Raw genomic sequence first — 6615 nt, 5'->3', positions numbered from 1 at the left:
GATTATTAATTCAGTTATTTACGAGATCATGTCCACTCGCACACATGTTTATTATTAATTCAGTTATTTACGAGATCATGTCCACTCAAAGCACACATGTTTGTGCTTATGACTAAGTTTGGGTAGGATGAAAACGGTCAAAAGTGAGGAAATTTGAAAAAAAAAAAAATAAAAATTGAAGTTTGTTTAGCATGAATATAGTGGTAGTTACAAAAAAGTTAATTTTCTTGTACAACTCATTATAGCATGGTAAATAAGATTTCAATTTCTTCTAAAACACACAAGAAAATTTAAATTTGTTATAAAAATAGTTATTTATAATTAGAATTCTTTTTTTTTTTTGTGCAAAATGTTCATTCTAATAAATTTTTTTTTTTTTCTTTTTCCTGCCCTTTTACGTTATTTTGTATAATTTTTACTTTCTACAATTTATTTCTTTTTAATCAAAGTATAGGAATTTAGTTGGATTTGTATCTTTTATTGAATTGGGCTTGTACACTTGTTTAAATAGGTATTTCAAGTTTCAATAATCTTGTATTCTCTTTCCTTTTTTTTTTTTTTTTTTTTATGGGTTTTGTAGCCTCTTGCCTGGACTCAAGTTCATGAATACTCTCTCTTGTGTGAAATTTATCATACGTTTGAAGAAATTGTTGGCAATTTTTGTAATATTTTTAGAAAGAACGGTGTTTGCCGAATTGGAGAGCATCAGATGGTGCCACCAATTCTTTTTTTTATTGTCAATTAAAGGTCTAGATTTGTTCATCATAGACCTGTTCAACATTGGCCCAGATTTTTGGTTGGATTCAAATTTGAATTTGTGTGATGGCAAATCTCAATTTGATAAGCTTATACACATTCTAAAAGAAAATATATGTTAAAGATCCTTCAGAAGTCTTGCCTAATTACATACATTGATACAACATGCTTCGAATCAACCTTTTTTTTTTTGGAGAGATACAAATCAACTTTTAATTTGTCAAAAGTTTAATGTCCACTTTCTTTGTCATGTCATTGTAAGTGAATTTTTTTGATTTTTTTAGATGGTAAGTGAATTGTAAGTGAATTTAAAATTTTAAATTGGGAGTTTTGAACATTTTTTTTTTTGTATATATATATTTATATTAGTTGAGCTTGCTTTAGGGTTGATTGGATTAAAACTATTTGAGATCGGTGATGAATTTTCAAATCAAATTTGAAAAATTTATTACTAGGATCATTTACAATCTTACCAAGTATTTTGGATTTGTAAAATGATTTATGGAGAAAAAAAAATAAAATGAAAAGAAAAAGTAAATGAAATAAAAGTTATATTTTTTACAAATTATTTTTTATGTTTTTTTTCATCTACAAATTCAAAATTCAAATACATATGGGTTATATCAAGGTTTCATTTTTTAAAGGGTGGAAGACTTTTGGGATTGGATTGGACGTAAGGCCCAATGGGTTTGGATTTTCTAGGCCTTGTCCCAGCCTTCGTGCGGCCTCACATATCCCTGTAGCCCTATCTAAGACTATGGTCATAAATATTTATTAAATTAATCTATTTATCTGCTGTGGCTTATTTTGTTCCAATTACGATAAAAAAAAATTACCACTAGCACATCATTTTGATTAATGATTTTGTATAAAAATTTTATTTTGTCAAATAATATATATTTTTTTAAAGAAATTTTCACTCCTAAGAATGAAAAACCAAAAGGTATTCTTTGGTCACGTTCAACTTAATATAAGTAGTGAAGAAATGAATATAAGTTGAGCTTAATTCAAGTGATTGTATCTCTTGGATTTTAAGGAGTAGGTTCGAGATTCGAGCTCGTGAAAAAGCATGAAATGTCCATTAGTAGTTGTTGCATACATAATAAGTTAAGACTTGGATTTGGTAAATCAACTCATATGACTAATAGTCCAACCAAATTGAAGCCCCACCACGTCAATGGCCTAATATAAAGACTTTCTATAAAAGGTTGCACCCAAACCCTAGTCTCCCCATTTCTACTCTCTCTACTTTCTCTCTCTACCTTCATACCTCTAACAAAGATATCAGAGAGTCTTTGGCTAGTGTCACACTGATGTCCCAAATCTTCTCTTGTAGGTTGATGGATTGGATTGGGACCATACAAAATTTATTATCATCTGTAGTAATTTAACTAACTTGCTAACATCTTACATTGTGGGAGAAAAAATGATTGATAACAATTCTTCTAAATTTTAACCACCCCCCCAAAAAAAAAAAAACAAAACAAAAACAAACAATGAAGGTAACCATGGATGGTGGGTTGGACCAGTTGGTGCCTTCTGTTTGCATGTGGTGTGGGGTGATACCAATTATTTCCATGGATTCTTTTATGGGAGACAAGGTTTGGTCCTTTTACGGATTACATAGATGTAGTGAAGTTGGTTGTGTGGTAGTTGGTCATCATCAACTAGCTTTGAGCATCCATGAGTGGCATTGATTTTGAGGCATATGATTAAGAAAGAGTCATTAAGTACTATGGAGCTTCAAAGAAACAAAAACAACATGTTGCTCAAAAAAAATTTAAAATTAGTGGACTAGATTCATTTTTAATAGAGCAAATTATATTAGTGGTCTCTACCCTTTATCTTTTGTATTATTTTGGTCTTTATACTTTTAATTGGCTCAAATTTAATTCTTAATTTTAAATTTTGAATCAATTTGATTCAATTGATAATATCATTACTGTTTTTAGGAAAAATTATTACTAAACTGGTTGAGATTAACTCACTGAGTGTAATAAGTTTAAAATTTGCCCTTTAAAATATGTCACATGACATTTATGTATATATTTTTTTATAAAAAGATACTAAGAGTAAATAATTGGACTAAACTGAGACAAAATCACAAATTCAAAATCAAAATCGAGTCAACTAAAATTACATGGACTAAAATAACACGAGTTAAAATATAATAACTACCGTTATAACTTGCTTTTTTTCAATATGCCAAAGTTAAATTTATTCTACATATTCGAATTCTGAATATTTTTCTGTATAGTAAAGTGTCATTGTTGCAAAAGAAAGGAAAGTGGAATGATAAAGTTATAAGATGGGTCCTTTAGTGGCATGAGATAGTGATATGAAGGGACTTTTTATTTAGAAAAGTGTTCAAAATTAAAAATCGTAGGTAAAATTCATTTTAAATATGGCCTGCACCAAACTACTTTTAAATTTACATTAACATTCAAATTAAGAGTACCTTTTTAAAATAATTTAAAAAAAAAGTACATAGCATTTTACAAAAGAAAAAGAAATGAGAAAAAGAGAGTGGCATGATATTGTGATGGGTGGTAGGAGGTGCAAGAGGACAAAGAAAAGTCCTCACATATGATGCCATTTTTGCTTGCTTGCTTGCTTCAGAAACTTGGAACATTATTTTTTAAGGGATTGCGTAAAGTTGAAAACCATTCCTGTTAAAAAATAAAGAAAATAAAAGAAAAAAAATAAAAGAAAAAAGGGGTGTAGGGTTTTGGATAAAAATAGGAGTGCATGTTATGTTATGCATGTAGTAGTCAAATTGGTCCTACATCCAACCACAGCTATGATATATAAACAACTGCCAAAGGTTTTTAATTATCACTTGCATGCCAATCTCTGTACACAATACTTATAAACAACACCAATTAATCATCAATTTTTTTAAAAAAAATAATAATTATTATTATTGTTTGTAATGGTTGTTTTTTGATATTGATCTTGGAGGGAAACTAAATTGCTTAACTTTTACACATGTTTTACATGATACATGTACAAATAATATACCATACATACATAGAATTAAAATAGGTGGGCAGGTGGCGCACGCAATGCCTACACATATGATTATTTTGTTTCAAAAAATAAGATTATAAATTATATGATTGAATTCAAACTTTGAAAATTGAAATGAATTTGAAAAAATCAAAAGTTGAGACATTTGGAAAAAAAAAGAAAAAAGGAATTTAGGGCATAACTAGCCATAGAACTAATATAGGAGTATTTTGAAAAAATTCAAAATATAAGATATAAACACAAAGAGAAGGCTTTTCTTTATAGTGGTATAGAAGAAAGATATTTATACCAAAAAAAAATTCATATAATATAATGCAACAATGACATTGTTGTTATTATGATTATAGTGATATTTTTTAACTTCCAATGAATATGTTAGCATTTTATACTTCTTATTGATAGTCTTTAGGGCAATTATAAATTTGGATAGTAATTTAAAAAGACATAGAAGATAAAAAAAAAAAAAAAAAGAGTGAATAAAATTTAATATATATATTTTAATTTCTCTCATATATATATTTTTTCCCACTCCAATTTACTTAAACCGGTTATTGAATTGAAACCAACACTTGCTAAAACTTGCTTTACCATTTATATGTACCTCCATGCCCACATGTGCCACCAGCTTGGTCAGATTCAGTGGTATGAACTTGCTCTTTGTCCAACAATCAGTGCAAAATAAAAGGGGAAATTACAAATTAGTCGGAAGTGAAAAACAAGGACAGTGATAAACAAATTACAATTTTGACTAAATGAGAAGTGGTGAAAAAAAAGGAGAGAGATGGTGGGTAAGGTTCAACGACAGTGATAAACAGAGAGAGAGAGAGAGAGAGAGACGCAGTCTTCCGGACTCCTTAACATTTAATGCTTTTAATGTCCTTGAATAATGTGATATGAGAGAGTTAGAGAATAGAGAATTAAATCAAGAGTTGTTGTTATAAGAAAATCATACACATATATAATATAATCATATGTATATAGATATACAACAGAATAAAATTATACTAATCTCCTCCAGCCATTGTTGATCAAGTTGTGTGATGTGTGTATTTTTTCTAAATCTCTCAATATTATATTACTCACCTCACACTTTAGGAATAAACGTCTTCTAACCTATGCAGAACTTGAGTGCCTTGTTGATGGAGAATCACAGGCCTATTTATAACTGCTAGGTCAAGGACCCTTATCAGATAAACTTTGTTAGTTACCTTCCACCAAGGAAACTTAATTAGTGAAAATTGATAGGCCTTAGCCAAATCACTATTAGAGTTCTTGTTATTTTAGGCAACCTTAATAATTATCACCCATAATTATCAGAAGATAAATATACATGTAAGGATAAACATATAAATAAGATATATATATATATATATATATATATATATATATATAATTTACAAAATTAATATGTATGTGGGCCACATTAAGTCTCCTCTTAGGAGACATAGGTTATATTCTCCCACTTGGTCCACAAATCATATAAATACTGTATTGGGTGATATGTACTGAATTATGGTTATTAAATTTGCCTAAACCTTAATATTGAAATCCTCACACTCCATTGCCAAGTGTTACTACACGAATCATAGCGGTTAAGCCCCATTTAACAGACATTTCCTTCTATAAATTACAATGTATGACACTTCTCAATAAGTACTAAATAAAATACTTTAATTTACAAATGACTAACAAATAGCCATTCGGGTCCTACTTTATTTATCCCAATGGATAACAAACATGACAAATACTTTAAGTACACAATCAAAGGTCATGAATGTATTCTAAATAAATATTGTTCTCAATAGCGAATCCTTTAAAATGAGAAAGTAATTTCATACATCAAAAGAGCTAATTAGTCCCATATGAACCACATGATCATTATGTACTTTAGTCGGCAATCCTTTTGTCATGGGATCTACAACCATTAGCTCAGTGTCGATGTGCTCAATAGAAATTTTTTGCATTTTGACTTTCTCTCTGACAACAAGATACTTTATGTCAATATGTTTATTTCGGCTGCCACTTTTATTGTTTTTAGAAAAGAAAATTACAGCCGAATTATCACAGTAAATCCTTAGTGGTCTCGATATGGAATCAACAATCCTTAGTCTTGTGATAAAATTTCTTAACCATAAGGTTTGTGTTGTAGCTTCATAGCATGCAACAAATTCCGCTTGCATAGTCGACGAAGTAGTTATGGACTGTTAGATGCTTCTCTAAGATACAGCTTCTCCAGCAAGAAGAAAGATATATCCTGAAGTAGACCTTCTAGTGTCGGAACATCCAACAAAATCTGAATCTGAATATCCAATCACCTCTAGTGAATTTGCATGTCTGTATGTAAGCTTGTAGTCTTTAGTTCCTTGCAAATACCTCATAACCTTCTTAGCAGCTTTCCAGTGTTCAAGGCTTGGATTACTTTGATATCTGCCTAACATTCTTACCACAAACCCAATATCAGGTCTTGTACAGACCTGAGCATACATGAGACTACCTACTGTAGATGCATAAGGTATGTTTTTCATCTGCTCTTTTTCCAAATCATTTTGTGGTGATTGATTTAGACTAAATTTGTCTCATTTGACAATAAGTGCTACAGAAGGTGAACAAGACTTCATGTTAAATCTTTCCAAAACTTTTTCAATGTAGGCCTTTTAAGATAGTCCCAATATTCTACAAGATCTATCTTTGTGAATCTCTATGCCAATGACATATGAGGCTTCACCCATATCCTTCATTTCAAAGTTTTCAGAAAGAAATTCTTTCATTTCATGTAGTCAACCCAAATCACTACTCTCAGGTAGAATGTCATCTACATACAGGACTAAG

The 6615-nt window shown here is 29.9% G+C and overlaps 1 pseudogene; it reads right to left on the bottom strand.

The window, feature by feature from the left end:
- Positions 1–6002: 6002 nt before the first annotated feature.
- On the bottom strand, positions 6003–6311 carry LOC145821533 (secreted RxLR effector protein 161 pseudogene; annotated as a pseudogene).
- Positions 6312–6615: the final 304 nt, after the last annotated feature.

Source organism: Camellia sinensis, chromosome 3 (genome assembly GCF_055761805.1).
Source record: "Camellia sinensis isolate YWXY chromosome 3, ASM5576180v1, whole genome shotgun sequence".
Classification (NCBI taxonomy): Eukaryota; Viridiplantae; Streptophyta; class Magnoliopsida; order Ericales; family Theaceae; genus Camellia; species Camellia sinensis.
Note: the sequence above shows the minus strand (reverse complement) of the source record. Positions and strands in the feature narration are given on the sequence as shown.